General features: G+C 42.9%; 1 long non-coding RNA gene across 6 annotated transcripts in view; it reads right to left on the minus strand.

The window, feature by feature from the left end:
• The window catches only part of LOC142829526 (uncharacterized), a 129,042-nt gene that overhangs the window by 95,574 nt on the left and 7,841 nt on the right, over positions 1-25,627 (minus strand). The window contains exon 3 of one of the 6 annotated variants that reach the window (XR_012903978.1): positions 528-1,409. The exons of the other annotated variants lie outside the window; for them this stretch is intronic. This is a non-coding gene — a long non-coding RNA (uncharacterized LOC142829526). Of the gene's footprint in view, positions 1-527; positions 1,410-25,627 lie in introns of those variants that run through there. 6 annotated transcript variants of the gene reach the window in all.

Consider the following 25,627-nt stretch of genomic DNA (forward strand, 5'->3'; position numbering starts at 1 on the left):
ATTTTGCCAAGGCCTATCTTAGTAAAGAGTTTAGTTTTACAAGCATGGCATTCTCTGATGTTACCATCAACCATGCAGTTGTGAAACACTCTATGTTGTTTGCTGCCTCTTCATACTCTCCACAAACCTACAGATCATCATCAGATGCAATCTTCTGGGCATTTGTGCCCTATGTTACCACTATTCTTAACATAACATGCAGGTTGCTCGGACACGGAACAAGATTAAAAATACAAGAGGATAAAGTCTATGGCCAAGAAATATGACTCTTACATCAAATCTCAGGAGACCATAGAGCTTTCCTTGAAATCATATTTCTTCAAAACAAGACTCTGATTTAGTTACTATTTAGAGCAGTCTGCGTGTACAAAAATGCATGAGAGTATGGATTAGCAGAAAGGAATTCACCGTTGATGAAACTACATTTTTAACGTTATCCTGTTCTTATCACCAAGGGTTACATTTCTTGATAAAGCAATTTTAAAGTTGCATTTTTATTGATATTTTAAAAAATATTCTTACAACATCATACCTATAAAAGGTTCATCACAGACCAAATACCACTCTAACCTTTTAAGCTTCTACAGTAAAAACTGTCTTTTTTATTTATATAAGTTTGGGACAGATACAAATGTAATCATAACCCCCAAGGCAAAATTTTATAGCAGTTTTCAGAACTCCTCACTATAAAAACTCTGCAACCCTACAAACATAAATATTTCCAATAAAATGTGTTTAGATCCTGGCCATAAACCATGAATTTCTTTCCTTTTTCCTTTACCTGAATTTGGAGTTACAGCTGTCCAATTGTTAGAGGCAAAAACTGCAAAGCCAGAAGGGTTCATATCAGCAGAAAACTTTGTCTTCCATCAGTCAAGATAGTGGAATACACTGTACCAAATCCTGATGGTCTAATTCCCATATTTCCAATGGGAACACTGTAGGACCACATGAGAAGTCCATCAGTTTGGCCCAGTCAGTTGAAAAGCATGTATTCTAGAGCAAAGCTTTGCTCGATGTCTACACTGAATGGTTAACCTAAGTCTTTGGCACCTGGGTCGGAACACCCAGGTTCGCCTAGCTCACATGTGAGCATCTTCACTGAAAAGCCCTGCCCGCATCACAGTGCCCTCATAATGGATGTACTTGCCTCTCCTGAGCTATATCCCATGATTCTTTGTGCTGAGGAGAAGTAGGATTCCTTCTCTGTCAATTTGTAAGCAAACTTGTCTGTCCTTCCTGGCGATATTGTGGGAGGGCACTGGAAGACTATCAGCACTCAAGTCATTTAGCCTCTTTCCTCAATGCAAAGTTAGGTCAAAGTTCAAGAAGAGCATGGTTGTAAGTTCAAGAAGAGCTGGGTAAGCTGATCTGGGCTTAAATCACTTCCAAACCTGGTCAATTTTCTCCTGTTTGGATGGGAGGAGACCAAGTTTAAAATCTGGAGAGAAGTCTGGCTGAACCATGCTGTGTTTGCATAGTCTAAGGGTACGTCTAGACTACCGGGTTTTGTCGACAGAAGTTTTGTCGACAGTATCTGTCGACAAAACTTCTGTCGACAAAGAGCGTCCAGACACATTGAGTGTCGACAGAACCCTGTAGTCTAGACGCAACCCTACAGGCAATAACACCTTCTGTCGACAGAGTTCTGTCGACAGAAGGTGTTATGCCTCGTAAAATGAGGTTTACCAACGTCAACAAAACTGCTGAGTTCTGTCGACGTTATGTCGACAGAACTCAGCGGTAGTGTGGACGCTGGTATAGTTTTGTCGACAAAAGTCCACTTTTGTCGACAAAACTCAGTAATCTAGACACACCCTTAGGCTCTCATCCTGAAATAAACAATGCACACAAGCTTAAACTTTAAGGGAAGTCAATGGGACTGCTCATGTGCTTAAACAAATGTCTTTGCAGGATCAGCATTTAGTTGATCAATGACAAGTAATCATTTCTGCATAAATTCTATCAGAGTAAACTGATTTGCTGGAGTATCATTCAGCTAGTAGTTTGTATACTAGATTTAACCCTGACTCCCAATGGTCTTTGATAAAGGTACTCAGCTATTTGTTTTTTATTGTGATTAGAAAAAAAGTGTCTGCAGGAAAAAAGTCTGCTTTCAAAACCTAAAGCAGATATAATTTATAATCTGGAAATTTTATTTTTTTAAAAATTTGTTGATACAGTCTGCCAGCTTTTCCTAATAAAATTGAAATTTAAAAACAGACCAGTTTAGTTTAAATATAATTATTTATTTTAATATACCTCTGCTTAAAAAGTTTTTCTAAAATGCTGAACGCAACATTTTTCATGGAAGTATATTCACTATGAAATATCAGGTGAGCAGAACAAACTTTAACTGCTTATGCAGTTGCTTGGTTGCCTGGGAACAGTTAGTTTGAAGCAGGCTAGGGAGTAAAAGGCAGAAGAATTGTAGCTTAAAATGGGAATATATTAAAAGTCACTAACAAAGTTGTAAGTACATATCAGCAGGATCCGCATGGACAGTTAATACATGGTGGGCCAATGCAGGGTAGATTCCATGCTCCAGCTTGCTGTGAACTAAATATTCATGTAGAAAAGTATCCCTTTTGCATCATTTAGACTTTTGTAACCACTGGTTCAAGTCCCTGCAATGTGGCTAGTAGCCCTGGGGTGCTCTGAAAATTACTCAGTGCCTTAGATCGTCTGTTACAGAATGAATGAGGAAATACAGGTGCTAAGCCCTTTCCCTGCTTGAAAGACCGTAGTGCACTTTGGGTATTTTCAGAGGGCTGTTTCCTTTCTCTTTTTAAGGTGCTTTATGCTGCTAGGGGCCTTACAGTAATAGAGAATCAGACCCGTAGTATTTCCCTTTTCATTATGTAATCTGAGCTGCACGGAGTTTGGCACAATCTCACAGATAGACAATTGCTGGATAGGATCATGGTATTGATTCACAAGATATGTGTCTTCTGTTTATCTTAAAATAGATTAATTGCCTTTCTGCTGTTCCCCGTCTTCCATTCCATTAAAAGGGGATACATGATTAGATTTGTTAACTTTTTGTAAATTTTGCATTATGGGTATTGTCCAACAGCCTAACTTCTCACAAATACTTCCCACTAGCTATCATTTGTAATGTTTCTTTGTCTTTTCACCTGCTTGCAAAAACTATATTTAAGAGACTAGTTTGGAAAAAAATTATTATTAAAAAAGAGTCCCTTGCTGGGATTTTCCAAAACAAACAAAAAACCCATAAAGGAGTTCTGTGCCCAAATTCCATTGAAACGTGCCTATCAAATTCCTTTAAATGCCTCTACAAAACAGCTCAGGAGATCAATGTAACAAAAAGAGCTACACAGATCAAAAGATCCTCAGCTCGCTCCCTCTCTCTCTACCTCTCCTGGATTTTTATAAGAAGAACAGTTTGTGAGGAACATACCACAAACTGGGGATCAGAAGAATAGAGGTAGAAGATCAGAAGAGCTTCAGATAGGAAGAGGATCGGCTACTGACCAAAGCAGAAAAGGTAATAGAGCAAGCTGCCCTCTCGCTCCAAGTCAGGTTTGAGATAAACTGGTGAATGTATTGACAATGTATTGCCCAAACATTGTGCTGCATCTACTGAGGGGCACTATGGTGAAGTCCTGAAGCTGATGATGGGATTTTCAAAAGCATTTATTAACACTGGTCTATCTGAAGTTGTTCCTAACTGTTCTTTTGGACACTCCACAAAACTACATGATCCTCCTTTATATCAGTTTCTAAACTCCACCTACATCACGGTGCCTACAAACCACTTAACAGCTAGAGAGCTGGTGCGCTGTGACTTTTGCTTATTACACTGATTGCAATTATATCAATTACATTGTACTCGTCTATTATGCGCAGCTATTGTCTCCTGTCTTTTCTTTAGATTGTAATGAAGGTACAAACCATATTTTCGTTATGAATCTAAAGCACTTAGCACAATGGGGACCTTGATAGCAGGCCTTCGATATCATCACAATACAAATAATAAACATTCATAGGTAAGACTTCTATTGGCTTCAGAAACAATAAATAGTCCTGTGGCACTTGTGTCATGGTCTACAGTAGGGAGTTATTTTGAAATATAACGCCCCTTATTTTGAAATGACAAGCGGAGCATCCACATTACCAAGCCTGTTATTTCGAAAGAATGGGCTGGTTATTTTGAAATAACTCCTGCTTTCCATGAGGAATAATGCTAATTCTGAAATAATTATTTTGCAATAGCGGTAGTGTGGCCTCTCCACTGCTGCTATTTCGAAATAACTACTCCCGAGAGTCATTCAAAGAAATTATTCTGAGTGCTCCTTGGGGCTCTAATTCAAGGTAGCACGTCCACCTTAAGGGAACCTGCCGTGGACTAATTTTGAGGCTTCCCTGTTGTGTGGATGGATTATTTCAAAATAGTTATTTTGGGAGTTATTATTTCAAAATAAGTTATTATGAAATAATTTCCTAGTGTAGACACGCCCTGAGAGCAGTGGTCCCCAACCTTTCAGGGCTGCTGGGGGTGGCATCGCGCATGCGCCGCGTGCCGGGGCCATGCATGCACCAGGCACCTGGGGCACAAGAATAGCTTGGACCGGCCCTGGTTACTCGGTGGGCACACAAATGCCCCGGCGGGCGCCATGGCACCCGCGGGCATCGCGTTGGAGACCACTGCCGTGAGAGAGTAACAAAAATATACCGTATCATGAGCTTTCGTGAGTAAAACTCACTTTGCTGCTGATGAAATCCTGTCCAAGATGCCTTTTAAATATACAATAGAAACTGTTTGTTTCCCCCTATAATTTAAATCAAATGTAACCAGGAACGGAAGGTGACTTTGATCTGTGTTAAGGTGGTGAATAATTCAGAGCCCAATCCTGCAACCGTTACTGACGGCATATGAATAATCCTGCCCCGCCCTCCCAGATCGAATGTGGTCCTACGGTTTAAACTCAACCTGCGCACAGGATTCAGAGTAATATAAAACAGAGTTATCTTGGGGATGCCTCGCCTTGCTTTTCCAGTCCTATGGGACAAAAGTGACGGCTGTTTGCATTTCTCACTAGAAGACAGGCTGTGGCTCTGATGGCTACACACCTAGGGGGAAATGATCTGACAGACAGGATTAAGTCAAGCAGCTGCAGCACTCAAAGAGCACAGACACACTGGAGAGTTCACTCAACCGCCTGGGTGTTAGTGCAGAAGGGAGCAGCTCACCTGGTATCCCCAGGTGACCGGGTGATATGGCGCTCACAGTCACAGAAACAGCAAGGGATCAGGCGCCATCACTGGCAAGATTGTGGAGAAACATTTTTAAAAGGGAAAAAGTGATCAGCCTTGACAAGGGAACAGAAGCCCCCAGCTGACACAAAATGATGGTGTAAAGAACTAAATCGGAAATATGTTATTTTACCGAGACTTGTTCTATAGGGCCAGGGCCTGATTCCACAGGCTTTGTAGCTTGTGCAGTCAGTGTGTACCAAGTGGAGGTCAGATGCTGCACAATCAGAAGGAGATAGTGGCTATGAAACTAGGTATTCACTGTATAGCCGACTACACATGGTCTACAGCTCTGGGGAACCAGGCACTTGGTTTCCATAAACCACATTCCCTTGGTTAGAAGACTCACAACATGATGAATTCCTGCTTCCTGCTGGCTTGGCGCATGATTTCACAGTGGCCGACAAAGCTCCCCCCTTTCTTTTTCCTTCCTTTTTCCAGACCACATGGAGGGAATCAAAAAAGTACAGGCACATCCCCAGAGTCCTAAATGGCCTTCAACAGACATGCCCTAATGAAGCCAAGTTAAAAATCTGTAATAAATTAATGAGACTCTTCGTTTTAGGTGCAATCATCCATGCACTCCCTCTTATAGCACCTTCTAATTATTGTAACTAATGATGGAGTTTGGGGGTCACTGCTTCCTGCATGAAGCAAACCGAAAAACTTCTTTCTGCTTAAAGCAGGAATTGGGCGGCCTCGACATCTTATATGTTTGGAACAACCCATATACACCCCTTTAAGTGTTGCTTCTTTTTAACAGCTGGGCAAGCACTTTGCTTCATCTGGATGCAAAGAATGTTCTTCATATTAAGTGCCTTTTTCTTCTTTGCCTCTTCCTTTCTTTCCAAACAGGGCAGCATTGGACATTAAGGGTGTGTCTAGACTACATGCCTCCTTCGACGGAGGCATGTAGATTAGCCAGATCGGAAGAGGGAAATGAAGCCGTGATTAAAATAATCGCGGCTTCATTTAAATTTAAATGGCTGCCCCGATCTGCCGATCAGCTGTTTGTCGGCAGATCGGGGGAGTCTGGACGCGATGCCCCGACAAAGAAGCCTTTCTTCATCGACACAGGTAAGCCTCGTGAAACCAGGCTTACCTGTGTCGATGAAGAAAGGCTTCTTTGTCGGGGCATCGCGTCCAGACTCCCCCGATCTGCCGACAAACAGCTGATCGGCAGATCGGGGCAGCCATTTAAATTTAAATGAAGCCGCGATTATTTTAATCGCGGCTTCATTTCCCTCTTCCGATCTCGCTAATCTACATGCCTCCGTCGAAGGAGGCATGTAGTCTAGACACACCCTAAGGGTATGTCTACACTACCACCCTAGTTCGAACTAGGGTGGTTAATGTAGTCATACGGAGTTGCAAATGAAGACCGGGATTTGAATTTCCCGGGCTTCATTTGCATGATGCCGGGCGGCGCCATTTTTAAATGTCCGCTAGTGCGGACTCCGTGCCCGCGGCTACACGCGGCACGGACTAGCTAGTTCGGACTAGGCTTCCTATTCCAAACTAGCTGTACGCCTTGTGTATTCCTATTTTTAGAACAAAATGTTCTTCCTCTTCCCTGTTTCTGTGAGAGAGACATTCCCAAACAAAGCGGAAACCAACTTGGTGGCTGTACAAGGGGAAAAAAAAGAGAGTGAAACTGACTATATACACAGGGCCTTAAAACTCATTGCACAAGGAGTAACAGTTAATTCGAGGGAAGGGTTTTGGATTGGACTACCGCGTCTACACGTGGCAAGTTAAATCGGGCGACTGGTATTTTAAAATGGCGACCGGCCGTGAATATGCTAATCAAGCGCGGGATATTTAAATACCACACTTCATTAGCGACTTCGGTATGCTTCATTTGCCTCTCTAGTCCGAATTAGGGGGCAAATGTAGACATACCCTTAGTCTATGTCTACACAGGCGTGATCTTGCGCCAGAGCTATGCAAATGCGGCTAAGCGTGGAATATCACCGAGCCTCATTTGAATATCTAATGAGCTGCCATTTTTGTGGAAGAGTCTCTTGAGCAAGAAGGAGCTGTCTACACTGCCCCTTCTTGCGCAAGAAAAACCCTTTTGTGCAATGCCGTTACGCTGATTATTTTCAGGCATAACGGCATTGCACAAGAGAGATTTCTTGCGCAAGAAGGGGCAGTGTAGACAGCTCCTTCTTGCGCAAGAGCCTCTTCCGCAAAAATGGTGGCTCATTAGATATGCAAATGAGGCTTGGCGATATTCCACGTCTAGCCTCATTTGCATAGCTCTGGCACAAGATCGTGCTAGTGTGGACATAGCCTTAGTGTTTAATGCCTTCCATGGCCTTTTTAATGCATGGTCTTTAATAGAGTTTTAAGGCCAAAGGGGAGTGACCCTAGTCTGCCTTTCTATATAACACAAATCACAGGCTTTCACCCAATAATTTCTGCCCATAATTTCTAGTTCCTTTCCTGTTTGTAATTCAGTAGAGCCCAGAAGCCCCAGGCCTGGACCAGGATCCATCGTGCTAGGCCCTGTACAAACACACAACAAAAAGATGATGCCTTCCCGATAGACCTTACAATCTAAATAATCTACTTATGCACCCTTCCTGAATCTAGCCCATTCTGAGTATAACTATTGCCAATGTATATTTGAACCATCAGCAACACCATGGCATTAAGGCTAACTAAAGAAAAACAGTACCTATTTTGTGGGGTAGTTTGGGGGAAACTTGCACTGCTATTACTGTAGCTGTTCTGTTGATAAACTGAGGAATTTATTCACTCTCCTCTTTATCTGTCACCTTCCACCAGCCCTAAACACTTTTTTTTTTTTAATTTTGGCACCGTATCAGGTTGGCTCACAGCTACATAAAATAATAATGATTTTAGGCAGTGCGGTTTGTATTTTTCATGGCTCTTGGCAAAACATCTTACAATGCCACTGTTAAGATTTGATAGGATAATGAAACCACCTGGATCTCTACCAAGCTCAGACTTCTTGATAAGGTAATATGTTTGCTTACAGACCTGCACAATGAAAAATCCAACAGTTGCCAGAAAATTTAACACCGTGTTCCCAGGACTCATCACTAGACGTTGAATATGATTGTTATCATCCTCTGATTTATGTTCAGCTTCTTTTCACAACAGAGGGCTACTAATTCTAAATCCCAAAAGCTCCTTGGCAGACACTGGGCTTAATTGTTATGCTCTTCTACCATAAAAATGAGCATATTTCCAGCAGATTAGCTTTAGATAACTCCCTTAAACATTAATCCTTACAGGACACGAAACAGAAAGAAAGAAACCCTGACACATCATATTCTATCTCTGTAGTAAATGACTGTAATGGTATGAGGCCATTCCAGTTATTGATTGCATTAACTGTCGCTATCCCTAGTTTACGCAGTGCTGTCAAGCACCTATCAGTGTTCCTGTTACTTTTCACAAGCTTACAAGAACAGAATAGACATGACTGATGCTACAGCAAGGGAAAAATTGTACAAGGTCCTCACTGATTCTCCTCTGGGGGTTTCCCAGGATCGCCATTAATGGGTCTACCCATCGATGCTCAGTGGTTATTACCTCTGGTTCCTGCCCATGGAAACAACCCCAACAACGCTGCTACTGAATCAGTGATAGAAGTGAGAAAACACGATGAGGGACTCTCTCTCCTTGACACTTGTAGTCTTTGTTTCTAGGGGGCAAATATTAACCCTCTCTTTCTCTCTCTCTCACACACACACACACAGAGGACAATGCAGGCCTCTGGTTTGGCTCATTTATCTGAGTTCTAGTCTCATTTGCCCCTTGCCACTTTCTCTGCTCGGTTGAAAGACAAACCTTGAACATTTCACTAAACCTATAAAATTTTGTGCCCCCGATTCCCTGAACCATTTCAACTTCATGAACCCTATTTGAGGGCACGATCTAGCACGACTCCTGTTCTCTGCACAAGGTTGTTTTCACACGTCCATATCTTATCAAATAACGTTTGTTTGGTTTTTGTTCATCTGCCGTGGAGTTTGCAGTCTGCCATGCTAGGATACAGCAGAAGCTACAGAGCGTTGTGGCCAAATCTAGGTTCAGGCTGCTGTGGAATTCGCCAGGCCTCACTGAACAGCCCTAATGGTTTCCCTCTCACACGCAATCTAAAGTACAACCATCAAGATATTGGCCTCGTGGTTGTCACCACTACAAGCTGCACTCGTAAGTGGGTAATGAGGAGTCCGGGAGGTGGCGGGGAGGGGAGAAAAATGTGGCAGCAAACCCTGGCTTGAAGAGGTTTTATTACATACAGGGTTTGCAGTTTGATGGACTGGTTCTCAGCACTTCCCACTATATAAAATCCAGATGTGCACCATGATTCCACACAAAAATCCATTCAGTAGAAATGAGGATGGGTCTGCAGCCCAGACTGAACTATTTTCTTTCCCCCCCCGCAATTGGAGAGTCACTCCAGTGGGCTACCAAACTGACCGAGTCCTTCCAAACCCAGAAATACAACATCTAAGGCCTTACTTCATGAAAGTATGCAGAATAAATATGCAACAAGGGGGCTGGGAGCCACAAGAAAGTAAACCTCCCACGTTGGCATTTTAAACCTTGGCCAGCCTTCCAGAGTTTCAGTTAGTAACCAGAGGATGTAGCTGGCGTTGCTCAGGTCGTTAACTCAATGAAGTTTGGTTTTTGGAAAATAAAACGAAAATGTTCATGCTTCATTGAAAACATTGCTCTGGGGTGGGGCTGGGGAGGAGGGGTTCAGTGTGCAGGCTGCACTGGGGAGAGAGGACAACCCCAGCTCTCTGTCTCTGCAGCAGCTTGGGGCCAGGTGAGAAGCACCTCTCTCTGGCTGTTGCAGTTCAAGCAGGCACAGCCTGGGGAGGGGCGCATGTCCGTGTCCAGGGCAGATTCAGGTTTGTCTGCCCCCCTGCACTCCCCAGTCAGAATGAAGAATGCAGCAACCTATGTGCTTTCCTCTGATGAAGGGGAACAGTCAGTGATGTCCCTTACGAATTGGGGGAGGGGAAGATTTCAGCTCCCCACTGCTCTCCCTAATGGGCACCGGGCGTGGAAGGTTCAGGTGGAGCTGGGGAGGAGGGGTTCAGGATGCAGGCTGCACTGGGGAGAGAGGACAACCCCAGTCCTCTCTCACCTCAGCAGCTTGTTGCCAGGTAAGAAGCACCTCCTTCTGGCTTCTACAACTTCAGTAGGCACAGCTGGGGGAGAGGCGCATGTCTCTGGGCTGGGGCTCAGAACCAAACCTTGGCCTTGCTTTATGTTATGCAAAGAGGAAGCTGCATGCCGAATTTGGTGGTCCTAGCTCTTATCATTTCGGAGGAGGTCATAGACAGGCAGACAGACAAACTCTCTCAAATCCCACTCCGGCAACTTCAGACGAAAGCCCTGACAAAAAACCCTAGCGACTTGGAGTCACAGAGTTCATGACCAGAAGGGACGGCCAGATTAGGTAGTCAGACTTCCTGTGTCTCACAGGTCACCAGCACCTGCACACTCACCCCAACCACCGCAATGAGATCAAAGTATTACAGCACACAGAAGGCTACACTATTACGTGCCACAGGCATAGACCAGGAGGGGCTGAAGTGCTCCAGTTCCCAAAGTCCCTGCAATGGCAGCAAGTGATCAAGTGAGATGTACCCAGGCGAGGCAGCTTGGAAATCTCACCCTAAGGCTACGTCTAGACAGCGGCGCTAGTTCAGGACACTGGAAGTATCCCAAAATAGCTATTCTGCATCTTTAAATGCACTCATTTCAAAATAGATTTTGAAATAACGAGCGCACTATTCAGGCATCCTCGCAACCCTCGTTCCATGAGGGTTAAGGGACGTTTTGAAATATAACTTCAAAAATTAGATCAAAATAAGAGATGCAATTTGCATTGTTCAAATTGCGTATCTTATTTCGACCTATGGTTGCAATGCACCCTCTACGTATAGAAGTCTTAGAAACATACTGCTGGTGGTTGGCGGAGGTCGGGGGGGCGGGGGGGAGGAGAGGAGGGGAAAATACATAAGAAATCATTCTTCCTGAACAAACCTCAGTGTACATAGAGTATATAGAGATGCAACACAAACGTATGTCAATTCCATAGGACATAAGCCTCGACACCTGACACAAATTCATTTCCAACCTTGTTTAGTGTTATAATAAATGTTAGCTTCGAGGAGTTTCATACGTGGAACACAAGTTTGTCCTGCACAGCCTGGCAGCTTTTTAAAACAAAAAAATCTTTGCAGATTGTTAGAAAGCAAAAGAGGACATATGGTGTTGAGGTCAGGAAATAGGATAGCAGCACATTCAGCTTTCTGAAAATAACCTTGAAGGTCCTCCTCCATTCTAGAATAGTGATAGAAATGTAGCCGTGTTAGTCTGGGGTAGTTGAAGCAAAATGCAGGACAATGTAGCACTTTAAAGACTAACAAGATGGTTTATTAGATGATGAGCTTTCATGGGCCAGACCCACTTCCTCAGATCAAATAGTGGAAGAAAGTAGTCACAACCATATATACCAAAGGATACAATTAAAAAAATGAACAAATATAAAAAGGACAAATCACATTGCAGAACAGGAGGAGGATGTGGGGGGGGAAGGGGGAGGAAGGAAGGTAAGTGTCTGTGAATTGATGATATTAAAGGTAGGGAGAGTGGGATGTTTGTGAGTTAATGGTATTACAGGTGATAATTGGGGAAACTGTCTTGGTAATGGGTGAGATAGTTCAAATTCTTGTTAAGTCCTTGTTGGCAAGTGTCGAATTTTAACATGAATGACAGTTCAGAGGATTCCCTTTCAAGTGCAGATGTAAAAGGTCTTTGTAGCAGAATGCAGGTGGCTAAGTCATTTAGAGAGTGTCCTGTCTGATATCTGTTTTGTGGGCATTAATCCTTTGGCGAAGTGTCTGAGATGTTTGTCCAATGTACATAGCAGACGGACACTTTTGGCACATGATAGCATAGATTATATTTCTGGATGCGCAGGAATATGTGTTCTTGATCTTATAACTCACTTGGTTAGGTCCAATAATGGTATCAGCAGAATGAATATGTGGACAAAGCTGGCAACGGGGTTTGTTGCAAGGGAAGGTACCAGGGTTGGTATTAGTGTGGTATGTCCTGTGGTGGTTGGTAAGAATCATCTTGAGGTTAGGTGGTTGTCTATAGGAGACTATGGGTCTGACTATCATCAATTCACAGACACTTACCTTCCTTCCTCCCCCTTCCCCCCCCCCCCACATCCTCCTCCTGTTCTGCAATGTGATTTGTCCTTTTCATATTTGTTCATTTTTTTAATTGTATCCTTTGGTATATATGGTTGTGACTACTTTCTTCCACTATTTGATCTGAGGACGTGGGTCTGGCCCACGAAAGCTCATCATCTAATAAACCATCTTGTTAGTCTTTAAAGTGCTACATTGTCCTGCATTTTGCTTCTCCTCCATTCTAGACTGGAACAGATTCACACCTGCAAGTCAGTACTTAGTAGCTGCAACGAAAGCCCTATCAAGTGACGTTTCCTCTGGTACCATGTCATACCACGTACCGTGCCGCCTGCTACCTATAGGACTTGCAGGGAAGGACTACTTGAGGGATTTCAGGATGCATTTCTTCTTTCTTATTAACAATGGGAAAGTCTACCTGGAGATTAAAGAACAAAAGGCTAGGAAGACAGTTAATTATAGCTTAAGCTTCACACGCAGAGTTAATGAATTTTAACATGCATCGATTAATAACTAATTGAGTTTTTGTGCCAGTGCTGTGAATGGAAGTGTGGGGAAGCTAGGGGGGGAAAAATGGGTCGGAAGGCTGACGGCTTTAATTGAAATACTGTAGGATTGTTCCGCAGGGGAAATGGAGCCCCTTGAATTAAAAATGATTGTAAAGATGAAAAGGAAAACAAGGAAGGTTTGTTTGCAGAAAGAAGGGATGGCAGAATTTCAACAGTGATAGCTTCAGTTTTTCTTTTTTTTTTTTAACCATTATTCATACACGAGTCCTGATTCAGCAAAGTCCACATGTACATCCTTCACTTACTCCAAGCATGCAAGCAGCTGCATGAAATCAAGGAGACTACTTTCATTCTTAAAATTAAGGACAGGCTTAAGTACACTGCTGAGGGGGGGCCCAGACCATTCCAATGTTGGGAGGGGGCACCTTTCCTGTTGCCATCATGGGTTTGTTTTTTTTTTTATTAAAGAGAGAGTTCCTTTTCCTGCATCCCCATTGCAGGTGATTTTTCTCCAAAAACCTTAGTAGAAGGTGGGGTGCCAGGGTGCAAGTCAGTGCATGACTTTTACAGCACAGTCCTTCAAGCTTTTGAAAGGAAGTGTGTTTGTTCGTGCTGGGAAACTGATTCAAACACCCAGGCTGCAAGTCCGGCCAAGAGCGTTTGGCGCGTGTGTAAAGCTGATTTACGGAAAGGCCACAAGTCAAAAGGGGATGGTACAAAGCAGCTGCAGCCTCATTTGCCACTGGCGGGCCACAGGGACTGTTGGATGGTTCCTATGTGTGTTCTACTACTGGACAGGAAGAGACTAAAAACCTGACTTAGTGGAGGGTTCATGGCCCAAGTTCTGCAGATGGGTGGGTCTATTGCTTCCCTCAGCAGCCAGCCAGTGGGGTTGTGGTAGAGACCAGGCTGTCAGCTAAAGCCACTCACACATGTGGCAGAAAGCCAGAGGGTGGCAGGAGTGTCTGGAGGTAACCCCTGCGCACCCAGAGGTTGACGGTCTTTCAGGGCACAGGTCTTTAAGCAGGTGCAAGGCAGTGTTTGAATGACTCTGGCCCAGTGGGAGCTACGGCCCACAGGAAGTTAGAGAACATGTTAAAGGAGGGGTGGGGAACCTAAGGACTGGGGGCTGGATACAGTCCCTGCATTGCCTGGATCCAGCCCCCAAGACTCAGGGCTCCCCCCACCATTAAGGGAGCCTATGCTGGCCCTCCAGCCCCCCTATCATCGCCCCATGAGGCTGGAGCACACAAAATCTACAAGCCTGGGCCCCCTTAGGCTCTGGTGTGCAATGGGAATGTTGGGAGTGTCTCACTCCCCTTAGGAAGTGCTCCACTTAGGAAGGAACAATCAGTTTCACACATACAGAATGGGAAGTGGCTGTCTAGGAAAGATACTGCAGAAGGGGATCTAGGGGTCATAGTGGAGCACAAGCTAAATGAGAGTCAACAGTGTGACACTGTTGCAAAAAAAGCAAACACAATTCCAGGATGCATTAACAGGAGCGTTGGGAGCAAGACACAAGGGCTGTGTCTAGACTGGCCAGTTTTTCCAGAAAATCAGCCGCTTTTCAGGAAAAACTTGCCACTGGCCGCTTGAATTTCCGCAAACGCACTGACTTCCTACTGTAAGAAATCAGTGCTTTTTGCAGAAATACCATGCTGCTCCCGTTCGGGCAAAAGTCCCTTTTGCGCAAAACTTTTGCACAAAAGGGCCAGTGTAGACAGCAGAGATTTGTTTTGCGCAAAAGCGTGTCTAGGTTGGCCATGGACACTTTTCCGCAAAAAGTGCTTTTGCGGAAAAGCATCCGTGCCAATCTACAGGACTATGTTGCACTTTAAAGACTAACAAGATGGTTTATTAGGTGATGAGCTTTCGTGGGCCAGACCCACTTCCTCAGATCAAATAGTGGAAGAAAATAGTCACAACCAGATATACCAAAGGATACAATTAAAAAAAAGAACACATATGAAAAGGACAAATCAAATTTCAGAACAGAAATCTGTGCCAATCTAGATGCTCTTTTCCGAAAATGCTTTTAACGGAAAATTTTTCCATTAAAAGCATTTCCGGAAAATCATGCCAGTCTAGACGTAGCCAAGAAGTCATTTTTCTGCTCTAATCTGCGCTGATTAGGCCTCAGCTGGAGTATTGTGTCCACTTCTGGGCACCGCATTTCAAGAAAGATGTGGAGAAATTGGAAAAGTTCAGAGAAGAGCAACAAAAATGCGTAAAAGTCTAGAAAACATGACGTATGAGAGACGACTGAAAGAACTGGGTTTGTTTAGTTTGAAAGAGAGAAGGCTGAGAGGGGACATGATAATAGTTTTCAAGTGCTTAAAAGGGAGTTATAAGGAGGAGAGAAAAATTGTTCTCGTTGGCCTCTGAGGGTAGGAGAAGAAGCAATGGGCTTAAATTGCAGCAAGAGAGGTTTAGGTTGGACATTAGGAAAGACTTCCTGTCACAGTAGTTAAATACTAGAATAAATTTCCTTGGGAAGTTGTAGAAACTCCAGCACTGGAGATATTTAAAAGCTGGTTGGACAGACATCTATCAGGCAGGGTCTAGACCATGTTTGGTTCTAATGTGAGGGCAGTAGACTGGACATGATTATCTCTCTAGGTCCCTTCCAGCTCTATTATTCTATGATTCTCTCAGTCAGGGGCCATGTCAGTGAGGGTTTGTTTTGTTTTTGTGCTTCTCACTGGTGTTCATCCCCTGACTGATTTTTCTGTGCATCAGTGGCTCCCAACCCAAAAAAGATTCCCCAACCCCGTGTTCAAGCTTTAACTTTTCATTTAAGGAGTTTGACAAGCACTGCAGATAATAAAGACATACTTTGAGAATTATTTATTTCCTGGCTGACTTCCCACAGGGGCGAACCAAGTTTTTTTCCCTTAATTATCCATAGGAGAAACTTTGCATATTGCACTTTAAGCATGTAATTATCCTTGATCATTTGGGATGTGTATATATTCTTGTACTGTATGGATGTGGTCGTAATGTACAACATACTGTAATGCAGCTAAGAAAAACACAAAGGACATATGCATTAGGTCAAAGACTCAGTGTGTTTCTCCTGGCACGGATGGGACAGTGTCAGTCCCAGAATTTGTTGCAATACCCATGTCTGGTTCAAACATCACTGTGCATCAGATCTGGTAACTGTTAGTCATAATGAAGTCACTTAGGCTCTTCACACAACGCATTTCTGCGGCATCAGGCCCAGAAAGTGCATTTATACTTAGTATGGCAGCCAGAAAAATGTACAAATAAGGACTATAAAGAAGGGCTTCAATTGTATAGGTTTTAGAATATTTTAAAGTAAATAGCATCAGTGGGGTACGGTGGGTTTTGCTACCTTTGAACTCCCCAGATCCACCCATATGGCCTATTCCCTTATGTTTCTTCATGAAAAGGGAACCATCTGGCCCTCCCTATTTTCAGTAACCAAATTTCTCCATCTATAGTGTACAATAAGCTACAGGCTGAACCACTCTAGTCCAGCACCCTCTGGGACCTGACTGGTGCCAGACCACAGGAGGTCAGAATTCTCTAGCAGCATTATAAACACTTCCACTGCTTCCTGGGCTCTTAGAAGACATTTAGGGGATAGTTAGAGCTAAATAACAGCACAGAACACTGACAGCCAGGACTGGTGGCTGTAAACAGACTTTATGGAATTATGGGAAACTTGGCAACACCCATGATAAGCAGACATCTGGATAACTAAAATAATTCTGGACCACAGGTGTTCTAGGGACAGACCACGGGTGGGGTCATGCCCAGTGGTTTGGGAAGCAGATGCCTTCCCCCACCTATGATACCGGCTGCCGCTGTAGTTTCTATAGGGCTTCAGTGGGGACAGAGGCAGCATTTAACAGGCTAGGTAGGAGTAGAGATGAGAGAGGGTGTGGAAAACACACATCCTGTCATGCTTGCACACCACTCAGCCTTGTGAAACCTGAAGTGTGGAAACATCTGGGGTGAAGCCTCGTGGTAAAACTCAAAACAGTTTCGGGTCTGAAAAAGGAATAATATTTCACCCAGTATCAACTGCAAGATGTAATTTCCAGAGGCTCAGTGTTCGTAAACCCCTTATTCGAACAAGTAAATGTTACTCCCTTAAAGGCCTGTGTGCATAAGTGTTACTCACATGAAGAAGGGTTTGTGGGTTCTGCATAAACACTCCCCCAGGCCATCTGAGTTATTGATGTTTAGAACACTGAATAAGTAACCACACAGAGAAGGAAAAAAAAAATACACAGAACATGCCACCTGAGCTAAAGATCATTGATGTAGATTGAAGGACACTTTCTGCTAGGTACATTGGACAAACGTCTCAGACACTTCGCCAAAGGATTAATGCCCACAAAACAGATATCAGACAAGATCACAAAGAAAAAACAGTTTCTTGCCATTTCAACCAGAAAGGACACTCTCTCAATGACTTAACCACCTGCATTCTGCTACAAAGACCTTTTACATCTGCACTTGAAAGGGAATCCTCTGAACTGTCATTCATTTTAAAATTCGACACTCTCCGGAAGGGAATGAACAAAGACCCAAACTATCTTACCCATTACCAAGATAGCTTCCCCAATTATCACCTCTAATATCATTAACTCACAGACACTTACCTACCTTCCTTCCTCCTCCCCCCCCCGCATCCCCCTTCTGTTCTGAAATGTGATTTGTCCTTTTCATATGTGTTAATTTTTTTTTATTGTATCCTTTGGTATATATGGTTGTGACTATTTTCTTCCACTATTTGATCTGAAGAAGTGGGTCTGGCTCACGAAAACTCATCATCTAATAAACCATCTTGTTAGTCTTTAAAGTGCTACATAGTCCTGCATTTTGTTTCAACAGCTTAAGGAGAAAACAACACAGGTAAAGAAGTTCCATTGAAGTCAACTAAAAAATTGTGATTGACTTCAGTGGAGCCAAATGAAGCTCTAATAGTATATACTGCCATTATTTTACATCACTGAGCAAATAATTTAACTCATGCAAAGTATTCAGTTGCCAAATTCCAGGTGTCACAGAATTCAGGTAGGAAGAAATGACATGTAGCATCATGTTTTTATTCTGTACAATAGATTGTAACTGGTAGTACCACTGATCTAATGAGACATTTTTATGTCTTTTTCCAGAGAGGATTATTCTGAAGCTCCCAAGTTAAGACCATATCCAGCATTGTGCTATGATTAAGGAAAAGAAATCCCACCTGAATTACATGGTAAATTACCAGAGGCAAAGTGAGAAAAGCTTGAAAGAATGTTTAATCCTAGAGGGAAAACTTCGTGTAATACAGAAAGTTCTATTGCTCTAAGGGATAATGTAATGTATATTCTTCTCAGTGAGACCCTCTAAGTCTTGCTAGAAGAAACAAAAATGTATATGCCATTCTCCCCTGGCACATAAATTCTAAAAAATATTTATCAGCAACTTTAATTGACACGGTAGCAAAATGCTTATAAAGCAATGCATAGTTAATTTTTTATTGCAAATAGCACAAGACATAACACGGTGATGAGAAACATTAACTTTTTAAATCCAGCATTGTCATGCACAGATCCCCCAACTACGACAACTATTTGCACAGCGCTTCTCATCCCTGCCCTTCAAAACTGCCATACAATAAATAATAAAAGATTAAAACCTTAAACCTGGAAAACTTAGGAAAAAAATATTAGAAAATTTTATTTCAGATTATAAAAAATCCTCGAATGATTTACTTTACGAGACAACTTCATTGCTTCCATGTGCAAGAACTAATGATCAGACAGGGCTTGCGATTGGCGAGAATGCTGCTTGGGAAACATAGTCATAGGTAGGTGATAAAGTACTGTTTTCTCCATGACTACCTCACTGTCACCAGCATATCTTTTACCATTTGTTACAAGAAAATGATAGCCCATGTACATATTTATATCTGGATGGCAATAACATTGGCAGTAACATTCACAGAATGATCCATGTTGTTTTAAAGAGGTCAGCTTCCCCAGATGAGCTGATGCAAAGCACCCTCTTCTTGCTTTTGCTCAAGAACTAAATAAAGAGTCTAATTTTGGAGCAGCTCCTGTAATCCTGACACTCAAAGACATTTTTTTCATGTGTGCATGGCTCTAACTAGAAACAGGCTCTCTCTGTCACCTCTCTGGCATTGTGCTGATGATCCTCTTAATTAGGATATAGGATCTGTAAGAAACTTACATTCCCCTCTGGAGAGCAATGAATCTTCTCCAGTCCCTTAAAAGAAGATTATTTAAATGCACAAATGGTGTTATCCTCATGTTATCAAGATATCCCTGTGCTGGTCACAGAGAAAAGGATCTTACATCCATTTCAACGAAGAACCAAAGTTCATTTTGTTTTTTAAACCCCCCTTTGAAATGAGCATATTTATTTGTAGCTTATGGTAAGCAAAGCTGACAAAATCTATCATCCATTTGGGCTGCAGAAATCTTTTAAAAAATTAAAAAGCAAAAGATTATTTTTAGTCTCAGAGTAAGTGTATGTGTATTTGATGGGTGAAACAACCATTAGTTTTAATAAATTATACTAGTAAACTCTCCTCTCAGGTTTCTTTTCTTGGATATGCCTTTTCTGGTGCCTTCAGTTATGCGTAATATTGACAGGGTGCACTAAAAACATGTCTCCATAGTGCTGCCTTACCTATAGCAATAATCCCCCTTGCCTCGTTATTTACACTAGCAAAATATCACATTACCCTTTTTGTTTCCATCACTACAGAGCTGCACTTTGTTTTTATAGGCTTTGGGGAATTTTCTCTAACTCCCTAATACCTTCCCTGGTCGATATGCCACAGCACCCACTCACGTTAGCAGACACAGATTCTTTTTTTCTTTCCCTAAGAGTCAGTATTTTACATTTATCTACATTGATTTCTGGCATTTGCCATCTTTTAGCCCGGGTACTTAAGTGATCTAAGCCCTTCTGTGTGTGTCTGTATAGACCTGTCTGTCATTATTTACAGTTCTTCAAAACTGCAGATGATGATAAAAATCAGGGTATCTTGCTTCTTACTCTTTCTTCTGGGTCTGTTATATGTAGACAGCTGGGAACCTAGTGAAAAATCTTCCTCTTTGCTTATTAATAAGTAGACCTTCCCAACATGAGAAAATGTCAGTTGTTTAACTAAAGTTGCACTACTTAGTGATTTGCCTTTCCCCTTACTCTGTACCAAATACACTAGAATCTTCTCATAGCTGACTTTTTTCCTCTTCACATTATAACAACTTCCATTCTGTATCATGGGAAGTAGGGTTCCCCTAAACACGAGTTCTCCCATTCTCCTGCATATAGAGCAGAAGGAAATTGCATGTTGCATTCGCCTACCAACTTCTAGCCCCAGCAAGCAGAGCAGGAATTCTGGTGCATACAGCAGGAGAAGAAAGGATATAATGCACCTGTTGTGCCTCCAAGGGGCTGTTCCAAGACAGGCATATTAAACTAGCCCTAAGGCTCCTTTGCCTTCCCTAGTGTCAGTGGGGAAAGGTGGTAGAAAATGACTTATTTGCCAACACAAGCTGAGGAGTGTCTGAGGATCTGGTTGATAGGTTCTACCAGGTTTGCCATGACTCACTGCATAACCTTAGCAAATCTTTCACGTTTCTGTCCCTTATTTGCACCCTGTGTGAAAATGGGGTAAACAGGGCCAGATTAAGACATCCTGAGGCCGTAAGACATGTAAGTTGAAGAGGCCCCACAGCATTACCAAAAAAAAAGTGTATTATTCTAACAAAAAGGACAATGAAAATAGAAATCATAAAGTTTTATATTTTCATATATACCACTACATAGGTGAGGATGCAACTAAAAACTAAAGGTAAAACATCTCTAGTCCAGAAGACTTTGGTCTGGAAACATCCATCATCTGGAATGATTTTAGGGAGCCAGATGTCCACATTTCATGGGTGTGGTCGAGTTTCCTGTGGTCCCATAAAATTTGTTTACAATCATCAGTTCTGGCCTCCAGTGTTCTATGCTGTTATTTAGCTCTAAATTATCCCTAAATGTCCTCTAAAAGCCCAGGAAGCAGTGGAAGTGTTGGCAATGCTGCTAGACAATATTGACCTCTCATGGTCCAGAAAATTCTGACTCAGAACCGGTCAGATCCTGAGGATGCCAGACTAGAGCGGTTCAACCTGTAATAATTTTTTTGTAATTTTTCCCTACCTCCTTCCAGTCTCTCACTTTCTCTCCCACCTTCTGACTGGGGAGGCATTTAAAGGCCTCTGGCAGGCCTGAAGTGGAGTCAGCTGGCTCCAGACTGTCTGGGCCTGCTCCCTGCCAGCTGTTCCTAATTGCCATACAGTCCTCCACCTCTAATTAGCAGGCCTTTTAACTTTTTGGGGCAGCCATAGTAGCCCCACTCTGTAACAGTCCTCTGGCCTGACCTTGTCACATTCACGTTTTCCTCCTCAGTGTCTGAATGTGGAAAACAGTTTAGCACCTGTGATTCCTTCATCACAGACGTTAGAAGACACTGTCTGCCAAATACTTTGACCTTCACCAACCAACAGCCCAAGCCCACAGATCATTGGTCATGCATGTATAGAAGCTGGCCTTCATAGGCCTGTGACCTATGCTAGCTTCCTCAGGACTAGCCGTGTAGCTGGCTCAAGTGTCTCTCTGCCATTGGCTCCCATGGCTTCCTCTTGCAAGGGAACTAGAGACTGACACAGAATAATTAATGCTACAGGTTTGGCTTATTTCACATTCGGTGAGGTTATTATGGCAGCAAACAATATCAAATGACTCCCGTCTAGCTCGGTCTCAGCATGCTCCTAGAATGCATGCATTTTACAGGGGGTGTTAGCAGAAAATGATGAGAGGAATAACCCACCACATACCAGACCCGCCCCTCTCTGAAACGTACACATCCTGCATCCTAGTTCTGTGAGGAGAGCGCATGGTTATTCCGCTCCGCACTGCGCAGCGGAAGGGCGGGTCAGCAAAACCCCAATTCACTGATAATCACAAGCTCCTGATGCTATTAGTGTCATTTCGCCCCAATATGACTGGCACATTTCCAACTCGATGAATTGTTATAGAAGAAGCACTCGAAGCATTTACAGATAATAGTAGTCAACAGATATTGGGCACAGGCAGCCGGACCTCGACCATTACAGGGTGGTTGGCAGATCAGTATAAAGTAGCTCAAATATTCTAAATGCAGATTTCACTCCAGGTTTGCCTGTGACCCAGTCCTGAGTTCTTTATGCACGATAGCTCCGCCCCACCCTGCCCTTTTAGTTCTTGATTCGGCACAGTTTGGGTGCCGAAAGCATGTGAGTAGTTCCACTGATGCCAATGGGACTTGCTGGGCATGTTTAAGTAACTTGGAAGACTAGGCCTAGCAATCTACAGACTGCTTCTCTGAGACACTTGGAGGAACATGACACCCCTCCCATCACTAACACAGCAGCAATCCCCACAGGACGTTAGTGCTGAGGGATGTCTCGGAAACAGGGCAATGGGCCCTTCGCCGTGCGGTTCTCTGCCAGAATCAGTTTGAGCCTCAATCTTACTCATTGCAGAGTACAATGCAAGACCTTTCATTGTGCAAGCCTTCCTTCAGTAACAAGGGGGGCAAAGCAACAGATAAGTTTGTCACCATGAAGGACAAAGTCCATCAAGCCTAGATTCTTCTGTGGTCCCCATCACGGGTCCTCTGGGGTCAGACCAGGGATACCTCTCTGAACACGGTAGGACAAATAGTGATGAGATGGTAATAAAGGGCTTTTTTAAAACTAATTTATGGGCTTTTTTAGATCAATTTATGAATGGGCTTTACATACCACATCCATGAGTCCTTTAGAAGTCCCTTGAATACACAGATATACCAGGCCACTGTGCAGATGTAAGGGAATAAGGTATAGTAAAATAACTCTCTATTATGCATCTGCTTTCCATGCTTTCTGTTGTGTTTTCTACCTTCTTCATGACTTGTATACAACAACTGTTTCATTTTACATACCATAATGTTGAGAAACAGCAAGCTACAGTGATTTTATTCTAAACGCAAATCAACAAGAATTTGTCCCCAAAATTTCCTGTTAATACGGGTGTCTACACTGCAAAGTTTTTTCAGAAAAATGGCCATTTTTCGGAAAAACTTCAATTATGTCCACACTGCAGTCACGTTCTTTCAGGGGGAAAAAAATTGAAAGAACAGAGGGGTTTTTCTGACATTGGTAAACCTCTTTCTAGGAGGAAGAAGCCTTTTTCTGAAAAGCCTCTTTTGCATGGATGGGGAAGAGGGAGTTCTTTTGAAAGAAGAGGAAAGAGGAAAAAGCACAGGTGCCCTGCCCTGGTGGTCACTCTGTCCATAGTAATCACAGCTTAAATGTGAGAGAGCGTCCATTCAGTGTGGACACTCTTTCAAAAAAGCAGATCACTTTTTCGATGCACTTTCACTGTGTGGATGTGCTCTTTCGGAAGAAGTTTTTTCGGAAGATCTCTTCCAGAAAAGCTTCTTCTGAAAGAAGCCTGCAGTCTAGACATAGCCTAAGAGATGTTATTAAGTCACCATAGAACAAACACTAACCAATCAATGGCCTTAACTTCCCAATATCTCCTTTTGTACTAAGTCAGTAAGGTTTTTGGGAGGTCAGGAATATCTCTTATGTATGTGCAGCACCTAGCACAATGGGACTGAGAACTCTCAGACATTATTGCAATCCAAATAATTAACTAATCTCTCTGCAAAACCCCAAGCAAGCCGTTTAATAACCGTCATTTCCATTAATGGCTTGTGAAGTAAAGCTTATCTTGCACATATTTTGATTCTTGAATTCCTCTGCCCCTTACTGTAAAGCACTTCTACAATCCTGACACTTCATTCTGACTACTAGGTTTCAATATTTGCCTGAAATTGCACTTGCAGGCCTTAAAAAAAAAAAAAATATCAGAATCTTGCTGTTTACCCATTGAGACGTATCCCTTAAAAACCCAAACTTGACAATTAAAAGACTGCTTATCCAAATGATTTAACTGTCTAGGAAACCTTTGTAAACACTTTTAGAAAGTATAAGGCCTTCCAAAGTGGGATCTTTATTTATTTGTGGAGTGGGGTCTTCCCTTTACATGTATGCCTGTTTATATCATCAAATAGCAGAGCTCTAGGTAGGGTTGCTAGATACTTTAAAACAAAAAGTATTTTTTACATGTCCAGTATTTTCTGTTTGTGTGGGTTTTTTTTAAACCAGACAGGCAGTGAAAACCAGACTGTCTGGGCGAAAACTGGGCTCCTGGCAACCTCAGCTCTAGCTGTGCCTCTGCAGGGACAGCCTGTGCAAGGATTTCATCGGATTGCATAGCTCACCCTTTGCCACAAACTCTCTGGTGCTCTGTCTCACATGGAACCCTTATGAAGTACTAATATAGAAAGGCATATTCCATCGGGGGGGAGGGGGAGAGAGAAGAGAGGGACAGGCCTGGTCCACTGAGGTCAAGTTAAGACTCCCATCAATATCATTGGGCTTTGGAGAAACCTGCCAATGAACAAAACAAAGATGGCTGCCACATCCACTCTCATCCCACCTTACAGTCCTGGCTTGTAAAGTGAGTTGGAAGGACAGACTGCTCCCCATATTGTAACTCTGTGCTGAATTCTGCAGTCAACAAAACCCCCCCGTCAACAAAAAATGGCCATAGTAAATCAGACCAATGTTCAATGTCTCTGTACCCTGTCTCTAACAATAGCCAGTGCCAGATGCCTCTGGAAGTTGGAGTAAAATGGGTTGCATCCCTTACCATCTTGGCTAAGAGCTCCCTTCCTTTAAACCTCTGTATCTTCATTCCCACACATTTACACAGCTTTTTCTAGTTGAACTCCCATCTATGGAAAAGGTTCTCTTTCTGCACTGCAGTTTGCCAAATAATCACTAGCCAAGTTTTCATTTGCTGTGCTCTGAGCCAACATACTTCTGTACATGAGTTAAGTTGCGCTCAAACAGTCATTGGCTGTGTCTAGACTGGCAAGTTTTTCCGCAAAATCATCTGCTTTTGCGGAAAAACTTGGCAGCTGTCTACACTGGCCGCTTGAATTTCTGGAAAAGCACTGATGATCTCATGTAAAATCATCAGTGCTTTTCTGGAAAAACTATGCTGCTCCCGTTTGGGCAAAAGTCTTTTTCCGAAAAAAGACTTTTGCGCGAAAGGGCCAGTGTAGACAGCATAGTACTGTTTTCCGCAAAAAAGCCCCGATCGTGAAAAAGGCGATCAGGGCTTTTTTGCGGAAAACCGCGTCTAGATTGGCCATAGATGCTTTTCCGCAAAAAGTGCTTTTGCGGAAAAGCATCCTGCCAATCTAGGCGCTCTTTTCCGAAAATGCTTTTAACGGAAAACTTTTCCGTTAAAAGCATTTCCGGAAAATCATGCCAGTGTAGACGTAGCCATTGTGTTTTTGTCTCGTCACTAGTAGTATAGTATCAGTTGCAATTCTAGTATAAATTATACCATCGACAAGATGGCCAACATTAGTTTTGGACAGAGGGCAGGCAGGTGTGCTATAAATTCACCCGCTATTTAATTTGCTCCTTTATGAGATCGATGAACACATGGTGCTGGAATGCAAGTCTTCTTTGG

The sequence above is a fragment of the Pelodiscus sinensis genome, chromosome 5, assembly GCF_049634645.1.
Source record: "Pelodiscus sinensis isolate JC-2024 chromosome 5, ASM4963464v1, whole genome shotgun sequence".
NCBI lineage: Eukaryota > Metazoa > Chordata > Testudines > Trionychidae > Pelodiscus > Pelodiscus sinensis.